At 45.3% G+C, this 11516-nt stretch overlaps 1 protein-coding gene across 4 annotated transcripts in view; it reads right to left on the bottom strand.

Annotated features, from left to right (window-relative positions):
* The window catches only part of Sts (steroid sulfatase), a 177680-nt gene that overhangs the window by 29978 nt on the left and 136186 nt on the right, over window positions 1-11516 (bottom strand). The window lies entirely within an intron of this gene.

Raw genomic sequence — 11516 nt, 5'->3', positions numbered from 1 at the left:
CCTTCCCCTTCCCCTCCCCCTCCCCCTCCTCCTTCTTCTTAAAATGTATGAGCAGAGAGGAAAAGGGACTGTCTAAATTTAAAGTTTGGTTGAGTGATCATCAAATTCACACTTTTCACATCACGATGGCAAGTTGCTAGGATGCTGCCACCACAGAAGCACGACGGCAGAGTTGCTGGGTTTCCTGAGACAGGGGTAGAGCATATTCTGCCACGATACTCCCAGACTCTCGTTAGGAACAGCTGCTTCCAAATGAGGCTTCTGTTTCTGTCCCCCAAAATGCTGCCACCCAGCAGGTCACACCACTTTTAATGGCAAGAACATATGCTAATCGTTCTTATTCTTGATCCAGGCCTAGAGTTTGATAAAATATTTCTGCTTCTCATTTTTTTTTTTCCTTTTTGGGTATGTACCCACTGGGTGTAACACAGAATTCCCAAGTGGAGGCACGTGGAAGAATGGGGTGAATGCAATTCACAGTACATGTATTCTTCCCCATTCTACACTCTGTGATACAGAGACAGCAAGGATGAAGACTCAGAAATGGCAGATGGGAGATACAACAGTATTTTGCACACCTGATCGGATGCACCTATTGTCCTCCTCCAATCAGGACAAAGGAGGAAAACTTTGAAGAACACCCACAAAATAAATCATCAGTGTTTGAACAAATAGGAGTGAATATTTAGGTGCTACATCACAGATTGCAAAGCTTTTCTCTCCAGAGCCAAACAGGGTGGTAAATATGCTGCGTGTTTTCAACTACTCAACTCTCCTGTTACGGCTAATCAGTCACCAGAGACAAGACATCTATAAGTAAGCATGACCATGTTTCAATAAAACTTTATTTAAAACACCAAGTGTTGGGCCATGCCTAGCTACTCTGGCTCTAATTTATTGAATTTTGACTTAGGGGGCTGGCTGAGCTGCTCAAACCTTAACTTAACAATAATCCTTCCATATCGTTGGCAAATGTCATAGCTACATCTCCTATTTGTGCACTTAACTGACAATCTCCTTAACATCTTTTGCAAAAATGAAAACCTGAAAAAAAATCTCTATATAACTCAGCCTGGAATGTAAAGTCCGACCCATCCTGGTTGGTTCTCCTTTCAGATATACTCTTTGGCTGATGTGAGCCTTCAGTATTTAAGGTAAACAGTCCATCCTTCCTTGCTACCAGGAAGGCACCATTTTTCCTGATGTTTGCTGTGCTAGGATTTGGCCTCACCTCCAAACCAATCATTTCTACAGATCCGTAAAGCCTGGATAACACATCCTTCTGATTTCAGTAGACCTTGTCAGCGGCAGTAAAGACAATGTTTCCCTACTCTTTGTTTGCAAGGTATTTCTCAAGTTCAAGTTTACCGGATGTGTAACAATCAACTCTGAGCCTGTTTTCTCATTCTAGCGAAAGCAACTGTATTTGAGAACAGGCTCTCATTCACCACTGGATACAGTAGCATCCTCAGTGTAACGCCTTCCAAATATCTCCCTGGAAGTTTCTCTAAGCTCCCAGGTGGGTTACCTGACTCTACTGCTCCAGGAGTTCTCTCACTTGCATTTCGTCCTGGCTGTGTTGCTGAATGACGCACAGTGTGCTGTGATAAACAGAACAATAGGCTATGAAATCAACCACAGAGAAAATGATGAAATGGAGAAAAACAAACATGAGACGCACCAAGCTGCTGCTGACATAACACAGCATCCTGTTTGACAGGAAGCTTCTCTTTTTATAAGAAGCAGTGCATTCTGAAAGACCAACAAAAAGTGCCGTGTGGTTAATATATAATCTAGTACGTCTCAGTTGCTTTTCTCGTTGCTGAAGACAAAATACCCAACACCCAAAGTTAAGGGAGGAAAGGTTTATTTGGTTAAGAGTTTGTAGAGGTTTCAGTCCAGTCATGTGGCTGCACGGCAGGATGGCATGCCAGAGGGGAATGGCAGACAAAGGGTCTATGGCTGTTTCTGAGAAGGTAGCAAAGCAAGCAAGGGAAGGGCCTTCACAGCCTCTTTCTGCCCCTTTCACACTGTAGGCTACCGGGATTAGAGCAGTGTCAAACCAATGAGTGGACTGATTCTGTAATCACACACCCTTAATCACACCCTCTAGATCCACCTACCTCTGAAAAAGCCCTCCCTAGACTGCGTGAGGTTGTGGGGGGACAACTAGACACAAATCGTAATATTGCAACCCTGCCACCCCCAAGACTCGTGCACATCCCTTTATGCAAAAGGCATTTAGTCCCTCTCCAAGAGTTGCCAAATTCTTGACGGTTTTAGTACTGCTGAAAAATCCAAGTCGAAAGCCTCCTCTGAAATTTAAGGCAAACTGTTAGCGGCAAGCCCCTTTACAAATTACAAGAAAGTTAAACACTTTCAATATTCAAAGGCACAATAGAGAGGTTTCCATTTAAAAAGTTGCAAATAAGGGGATAAGCAGGGAGTGGGAACAAAGCAAGACCAAAAAGGAGAAGGACAAACATTAAATCCCACAGTTCCACTTTCAGCATCTCCAGCAGTCAGTGCCGAGTCGTTAATTTCAGAGCTCTTGGTAGTTCTACCCCTACAGCACTTCTGGTGGTTGTAGTTCCCATGGCTTCTCTCCTGGGCTGGTTCTGCCCCCTCCCTTGCTTGTTTGCTACCTTCTGCCCACCATGAACTGTTTCTCCTCTGCCACAGCACCCTGCCTTGGAGCCAGTCAATTATGGATTGAAACCTCTACAAATTGTTAGCTAAATAAACCTCCCCTCCTTTAACTGTGGGTGCCAGGTATTTTGTCTCAGCAGCTAGAAAAGTCATTAAGACAAGTGGCACAGTCTTTTTTGTCATCAGGTATGATGTACTGCACGTAGTAGTATCTGCTGCATTTTATGCAGCTGACCAAGAGGTAGGTTTGTTTGTAACAGCATCCCTATAAAAAAGAGGGCAATGCACAGTGCTATGAGATTTTTGGTGGCTCCAACATTAACAGGTAACAGGAATTTTTCAACTCCGTTATAATCTTGCAGGACAACCACGGTATACGTGGTCATCACTGACCCAGACCCTGATGGGCGGTGTGAGACCTTCCACCCTTGTGTCTCCATCTCTACTCTTATCACAGGAGCTCCTAGGGCTGAGGACCCCGGGCTCTGCTGTTCTAGAAGCTGGCTTGTGGCTGGCGTGCTCTCTGAATCCAATCTGTGCATGCACGTAATCTTGAACCTGATGAACTTACCAAAAAATGAAGGTAACATAATCTTCCTCCAAACGTGACAAGGCTGTGAGATACCCCTGGAGACTCTGCTGACCGATGCTGGCCAGAAGGGAAAGCTTTGCCCTTTCTTGGGAAGCTGTTGGACACATTTGTCAACATTTTCAGGGAGAGGCTGAAGAGAACTATTTTCTAATAGATCAACAGAGCCTCTCTCTGTTATTTTCTTCCCCAATAAAAAGATCAATGGCTCTCTGAGAGCTGTGTTATTTTACGAGGCAAAGAGATGCCAAAATCAGTGACTCTGAGAAGTAACACTTAAGCGACATGGACTTGATCCAATGAGCTGCTTTTAGAAATTTACACTTCAGGTAAACAAGAGAGATGCTTCTCCTGAAAGGAGAACCAACCAGGGTGGGACCGACTTTATATTCCAGGCTGAGAGGTGCTTTTTTAAAAAACATTTCTCTGCCCATGGAGGCAGCCTACGTTCTTGGGCACTCAGAGTAACATGACTTCCCTCCCTTCCTTTTGCAGAAAAGCCATCTGTAGCTTAATCCATCTACCTCACTGACATTTATTATTCGCCTGCAGGCAGAGGAAAAGGGCTGGAGGAGGAACCTCCTTCAAGGTGACCTTGACTTGAGAAAGTATCTTACTTTCTTTTTGCTGAGACACAATGCCCGACTCCCACAACTCTGAGGAGGAAAGATTTATGTGAGCTCACAGTTTACAGAGGTTCCTGTCCACAGTGGGCTGGCTCCAAGGCACAGCAGAGGAGAAACTATGTCTTCTCTAGCTCGAGTATCCCGAGTGCTTGGGAGTGGCAGCCTTTGGGTTTCTGATTCCTTGTTTTGCAGGTTGGAATATTTCCATGTAGAAAATGTGAGATCTTGGGAGGACACCGAAACCTAAACACGAAATGCAGATACACAGAGACTGCCCCCAAAAACGTATACATTAGGAAAGGAAAAACTTGTCTAAATACCTACTTTTTTTTTTTTTTTTTTTTTTTTTACTGGGGATCAAACTGGGGACCTTGCGCTTGTGAGGCAGATGGCAGATCCACTGAGCTAAATCCCTGGCCCCATCATCTAAATATCTTAAGACTAAATGTATTGAGCCATCATGAGATCAATACAAGTTACATGTGGCCTCTACAATTCCGACAGGTGCTCAATGGGGGGGGCATTAGCCTCCAGACATTTCAGTGTGTTTACAGTTTTTGACGGACTCTGTATTTTTTTACACACAACATATGGCCTAAAGATATTTTATTTATTTATTCATTCATTCATTCATTCCATGTTTGCGGTACACAATCATGCATGAAACAGAGTTCCTTGGTATGGACTTTTCCTCTTGTGGTATCATGTCTTCTAGCTGGAAATGTTTTAAATTGTGGAGTATTTGGCACTTGGGATTTTGTATGCTCTAGCTATCTAAGCAAATCGTAGGGTGCCCGATTCAGGTCCCGTCTACGGGAGAACACTTTAGGGGAAAAGGGGAAAACATATTTCTGTAGCAGGAGGTAGAAGGAAGCACTTACTACTCATAAGCAACTGTGCGATGAATACCTACCAGGTGGTGATTTTAGATCCAGGGATAACAACGCAAATCAGGCAATCGGGCCCGGGATCCCAGGGGCCTTAAAACTGGGGAGGCAGATGGGGAGCAGATAGATAACTGGATAAAACTTCAGATATATAGGAATGAAAATAAGGTGTTGAAGTGAGCACCCGTGATCCCGGGAGCTCCGGCAGAGGTGACAGGTGAGTGCCAGATACAATCCATTGTTCCCTGGCTGCCCCCTATTATACAGTTGTGTCTCAAACGCATTACAGAGCCTTATGTGTTGAGGACTTTGCCTCCGTGTCAGTGTTCAGGGTTGGGGCTTTGAGAAAGTAAGAAGATTGTGAAGATTCTGATTCATCAGTGGATCCATCCACGCATTAACCGTGTTCTCTTTCCTTCATATCCTCTCCAGCATTTTTCACTGATTTCCTTCTGATAATAGTCCATTTCAACAGGCGGGAGGTGATATCTCATTCTGATTTTAATTTGCATTTCCTGATGATTAATGATGCTGGGCATTTTTTTTTCCAAATACCCGTTACCTATTTGTATGTCTTCTTTTGAGGAAATAATGCATTGCTCATTTCAAAGTCATTCAAGTTTCATTTCAAATCTTCACATCCCAAAAATGATCATATTTGATGTGAGAGATATACTCATTAACTTGAACTCATGATTTCACAACATATTCATAAATCATAACATTCCTTTGTGCCTCATAAACAAATACCACTAAAATTTGTCAAGTGACGGTGAAATAAAGTTTAAAGCCAAGACCCAATCTGTGCAGATGAGGACATGAGTCTTCCAGTGTAAGAAACTGTCAGTGCAAAGGCCCTGAGATAGAAGCAAGATTAAAGTGTAAGGGGGCCAGTAACAAAGCAGGAAGAGATGACACTGAGGCAGAACCAGGTCTTGGTAGGGCTGTTTAGAGCCAGGGACCCAGAGCGGACCTGGCTTTTATTCTCATTACGTGAGAAGACACGAGAGTGTTTTAAAGAAGGAAGAAAGACCCATGAAGATGGAGCCAGAGAGAGAGTGGAGTAACGTGTTGACAAGCCAAGAGAGGCCAGCAGCAGTCGGCAGCCACCACAGCTGGAAGAGGCAAACAAGGGTCCTCTTCTAGCCCCTCTGGGCCCTCCTCTAGCCCACCTGACACCTTAATCATAGACTTCTGACCTTTGCATTGAGCCAGAATAACTTCCTGTTGCTTCTAAATCACCCAGTTTGCAGTGCTTTGCTGTAGCAAGGTAGGAAGCTAATTAGAACACATCGAGCTTCTATATAGAAAGCACACGCACGTCGGTACCTAGGCAGAGTATTCACCGTAGAACAAAGCAGCAAGGGATATCAGAAGGAAACTGCTGGAGAGGCCAGGGGCTTGGCTTAGGGGTAGAGCACTTGCCTAGCATGATGAACTTCTGGGTTCAACCCCCAGCGTGACAAAGGAAAAAAAATAAAAAACAAGGAAAGCAATGGGAGAAGGTCCCAGCAGAAGTTGTAGTGGCCTGGGCAAGTCAGTATTTGATGAGAAATGACAAAAATGGAGAAAGGTATCCTTAGGTTACAAAGTAGAAAAGATATACCATTGGAACTTGGGGTGTGGAAGGGCCAAAGAAAGAGGAAAAGCAATGAAAAACCAGAATGAAACAAATACACAGCCAAACCGTGGAGGTCACCCACTGGGGGAAGAGTTCAGTGAAATTAGGCAGTTTGGGGGAATATGTAGGGTCGGGTGATAAGACAGGTATTTTGGATCTATTCAGGACTCTTACTTTGGAAACTGAACCAGCAGGGCCTGCAGGCAGCTGCACACAGGACATGGCGATGCCAAGGCAGGGCCAGGACTGGGTACGGGGGGTGGAAAGCACTCTCATGCTACTTGAGGTCATGGATTTGGAAGAGATCGGATAGGGTAAGTACACACATGAAAGGGCGACACAGTCCTCTGGAGGCCTCTCACACTGGGAGAGAGCCGAGATGAACCGCGGCCAGGCACGCAGGCTGAGGTGAGCAGGCAGGTTGGTTTGTGTCTGGACTTCAACCCTAATTTCAACGCGTGAAGCTGGGCACGTGGCCTCTTCCTCCGTGGACAGGGAAACCGGGAGTAGGAAGGCTGTGGACCCGAACTCCCGTTCCACCACCTGGACTCAGGTAAAGTGAGGGTGCCGAAGGGACAGCCTTTTGCAAACATGTCCCACCCAGCAGATTAAGAGAGACCCGCAGCCTGCGACACAGAGGAAGAACCAGAACCCATGTTTCTTGGAGAGAGGTCAGGACTGTAGAGAAACCCAAAGCCTCATCAGTTTGAAGCAGCACTTCCTACCTCCAGAATCCCAACACCCTGTTGTGGACATTTTTCCAATATTTGAAAAGGCCCTGACGGCATGTTTTTTATTTTCACGTTAAAGGCGGTAAGGAGGCACAGACGAATGTATGTGTGTAGCCGAACCGAGCACAGCAGCCTAGCATAAAAAAGTTACAGGATATTTGTTGTTCTTCAGCTATTTATCTTGCTCTGGATGAAAATCTGAATGACTCGCTACGAATAGAGGATTAAATTAACCAGGGAGACCACAGCAGACAGGAAGACCTTAATTCCTAAGTGCGAAGATGGGCTATTCCTTAGAAAACTGGTTTGACTGGGTTGGCAGAGTCATTCAAAACATGTGAATGGTATAAGGAAATTTACTTTAGAAAGTCCTCCGGGATAAATATTCCAGGAACTACGACCTGAAAAACCTACCGCCAAGATTTCTAAAAAATTGACCAGAATTACATCTACAACACAGCTTTGATCTTCATTCTATCTCCCAAATCTCCTTTATGCTAGAGCCTTTTTATCAAAGACAAAAGTTCCCGGTATCTAAAAATAAACAGGATAATCACACTCAACTCAGTTTCTTCAGAGAGAGAGAGAGAGAGAGAGAGAGAGAGAGAGAGACAGAGACAGAGAGAGAGAGAGAGAGAGAGAGACAGGTAGTGCGTACTGTCTTCCTTCCACGATATTAAATTGCTATTTCTTCAAATGCAGATCATAGTAGAGATGAAATGAATACAGCATTTGAGGGAAAAACCCATTGAATTCAAGAGGAATTGGCTTAATCCTGGCAATTTTACCAAATTGGTCCATAGATTTCATGAGCAAGACTGGTTCGGAAATACAGAGCAATCGATGCGTTAAAAGAGTACACAACGTCTGCAAAGAGCTTTGACTAAACGAAGTCATTACGGCTTTGAAGAAAGGCGTTCTTTTGATTAGGGCATTAAGTGGCACTGTTCCTGTGTGTCTACTTAAACCCCTCCTCGTGTGGCGTTTCAGTCTGCACCTTTGTAAAGCGAGACACGCTGACATTTCCGAGTCAGCGGTCCCTTCCCAGCCCTGGAAGGGAAGGACAGCTCTCGTAGAGGGTATTGTGTTTCACTAGTGCTCTGTCACAAACTCGAGTTCCTGAAGTGTGACAAAAGGATAACGATTCTGAAAAGGGCGGCAGCTCTGACATTAAGGTGGTATCACAGTTTCCTGGCCTTTGTGGTACACCAGGTGGGGGAGGAAAACATTTCTAACAAATCCGATGCATTTCTCAAAAAAAAAAAAAAAAAATCTGTAGAATAGCAATTGCCATGCTTTTAGGGCTGTGCAGTAATAACAGAATCCATCTACCATTCAAGACCCTTGACACCCGCTTCCGGAGCTGTGCCCTTCTTTGTCTCCAGGGTCCACTGAGACTGCAAAAAAGCAACACCGTCTCTGCCCCACCCCACCTGCCTTTCCCGGACTCATCGGCTGCACTCACCTCTCCCTGCCCTGAGCCTTCGTAGCATATGGAAGTTTCCTAAGTAATGTATTACTTGCTAACCATGCCTATCACGGTGATTTATGTACGTGCCTCCTCCCAGCCGCTGAGCTATTTCGGAGTCTAACAGGCATTGGGTGAGAGAAGGAATGAGAGAGTGAGCCAGGGCGTGAAATGCAGTCCGTAACTCCAACTTTTAGAGAGGCTGCAATCTACAGAATAGAATCAAAACAGCTCTATCCACACAGGCCTCATGGAAATAAAAATCTTGTTATATAGGAATGCAAGTGGTCACGCCTCACTATTCTAAAATAAGACGGTGAATAGATGAAGAGGGACAGCCCAATGGGGCTGATCCTGTTCAGATTAAACACGCCTGTACAGTCACTTAACTTATGCAGAGTAAGACCGTGTGCCCTGCGTTGCTAACAACGACATGCCAAGGAAAGAGAGCACTTATACGCTAGGTACCAGGCAACACAAGAAGTGGCCCCGCTCCGATAAGGATGCTCAGAATATCCCGGACCCCAGAGTGCACATAAAGAGATATGAATGTAACTGTAAGGTTTCATGGACCAGCCGAAGAATAAACCGCAGTGCACTCTTTTACTTTGCCTCGGCCACTGCGATGAAGCTTTACTAGACTCCTGGGAGAGCAAAGAACTGGCCAAGCGCTGCTTCTCCTTGTGCCAAGAGCTACCACGGAGAGAGGTGGTAAAGAAGGTGGAAAGCAGTAGAAAGAGAAACATTATACGTACAGTGAATGGCTACTTCCTTCCGTGCCCTGCTATCTGTGGAAAATTTCTGAGGTCCCCTTGGTCGAGGGAAGCTCTCCTTCCTTGCGTGAACTGTTAACATCGTGTGCACTCAGACACGGACACCCTCATTAAATGGGTCCCTGTAGGCTTCCAGCCCAAACATCCTCTTGAATAACCATTAATCCACCTTCGAGTTAACTGGACACGGAAGCAGGTCTTATATTTGTTTGCCTATCTCTTGCCTAGATACTGTCTGTGAATGTCCAGTCAATATTTCTACACACACCGATGAACGGAAACACCTTAGCCATTAACGTGTGTGACTCTGGGTGTAAGCACTGAGTCACCAGGAGTCTGGGAAACGACACTGTGACAGAGACATGAGAGGGCTGACTGTACTTTCTTGCTTTGTGCTTGCAATAGGCACCTAATACTGCATCTTCCTTTTCATCTTACCTAAGTAAGTCTTTGTCAAAGGAGCCACTTGTACCACAATGAGATTCCTTTATCTTGAATTCACAGAGCACGCACTGTATAAACCAAGACCTGAGTTTCATCGTACCTTCTCCAAAGACTTTTGGGACCCCTGGAGCACCATGGAAAGGGCTCAGGCAATGACTGGAGAGGACAAAGCATTAGCTGCAGACATTACTGTGGGTTCAGTTAGGCTGTATGGGATCCTTTTTTTGGGGGGGGGGTTTTTTTGGTTTTTTTTGTTTTAAACAGGGTCTCACTATGTAGTTGAGACTGACCTGGAACTCACTGCGTAGCCCAGGCTGGTCTCGAACTCACAGCGATCCTCCTGCCTCAGCCTCCCGAGTGCCGGGATTACAGGCGTGCGCCACCATGCCCCGACTTGGAGATTCTTCAAAAACCTAAAACTAGACGTTCCATTTACACCACATATTCCCCTTCCAGGTTTCTTCCCAAGAGTTAAAAGCCTCATACCACAGTGATGTACGCATAGGCATATTTACAGCAGCACAACTTACAGTCATGAAATCTTGAAAACATCCCATATGCTCATCAGTGGATGAACGCGTTAAACAAATGTGGTTTTTATATATGATGCAGTACTACTCTGCCATAAAGAAGGATAAACACAAGGCATTTTTAGGTAAATGGATGCATCTCGAGACTATAACCTTAAGTGAAACAAATCGGACACACAAATTTAAGTATTGCATTGTTTCTTTTGTGTATAGACCCAAAGTGTCAATAAGGAGCAAGACGGATGTTGGGAAGTAGGAAGACTGACTCAAATGGGCAAGGAAACGAGGGGTCAGAGGGAAGGGAAAGGAGGGAGCGCAACGGGATTCAAAATAAGAGAGAACGGAAGAGACAGCATGGAAACCAACAGGGAGAAGAAGGATGGAAGAGTGGGGAGGGGAATGGAAAAAGAAGAATTAAGATCTCTTATGTCCAGGTAACGATTCCCCATGGTCAATGTGATCGATGTGTAGGGCAAACATATACTAATAAGAAAAAAAAACTAATGGATCCTGAGATGACGGATGATTTCTTAGCATCTTGCTTGGGGCCAATACAATCACACGGACCCAAGAGCCCATAAGAGGGAGACAGAAGGGTCGGAGAATCGGGCCGGGGATTTAGCTCAGCGGTTCGGTGGCCTGCCTCACGAGTGCAAGGACCCGAGTTCGATCCCCGGGACCAAAAACATCCCGGGAACAAAAACAAAAACAAAAAAAAAAAAAAAAAAAAAGAAGGGTCAGAGAAGGCAAAGCTGATGAGAAACTGAATGGGAAGTGGAAAGGGGAGGCGGGGGATAAGGAGGTTTACTGATACTGAATTGTAGTCTTGACAGATGCAACCAGAGACAGTGAGCCAAGACATAGGGAAAGCCTAGAGTAGGCGGCAAAGCCCGTTACAGCACAGGGCCTGGCCGCCACCTTGGTTTTACACCAACGGAGATACCCACCTAACTTCTGTGTTCCAGATCCATGAGTTAACGACCTGTGCTTCCGTAAGGCACAGTGTCTGTGTTGACTTAGCATAGATGGGATGGGAGATGCAAACACAGGCACAGATTAGGTCTCGTTCCGACCCGGTGAGTAATACGGGGTTGCCTTTGCATTCAGGATACACAGCATCATAGAACTTGGCTTTTAAAGCCTATGGAGCCATAGCAGAAAGGCTAACCTGGGTCTGGTAGGTGTGCACTGCATGCGG

The sequence above is a fragment of the Fukomys damarensis genome, unplaced genomic scaffold (assembly GCF_012274545.1).
Source record: "Fukomys damarensis isolate Sample0158 unplaced genomic scaffold, DMR_v1.0_HiC HiC_scaffold_39, whole genome shotgun sequence".
Taxonomy (NCBI): Eukaryota; Metazoa; Chordata; class Mammalia; order Rodentia; family Bathyergidae; genus Fukomys; species Fukomys damarensis.
This window is presented reverse-complemented; position numbering and strand designations above follow the sequence as displayed.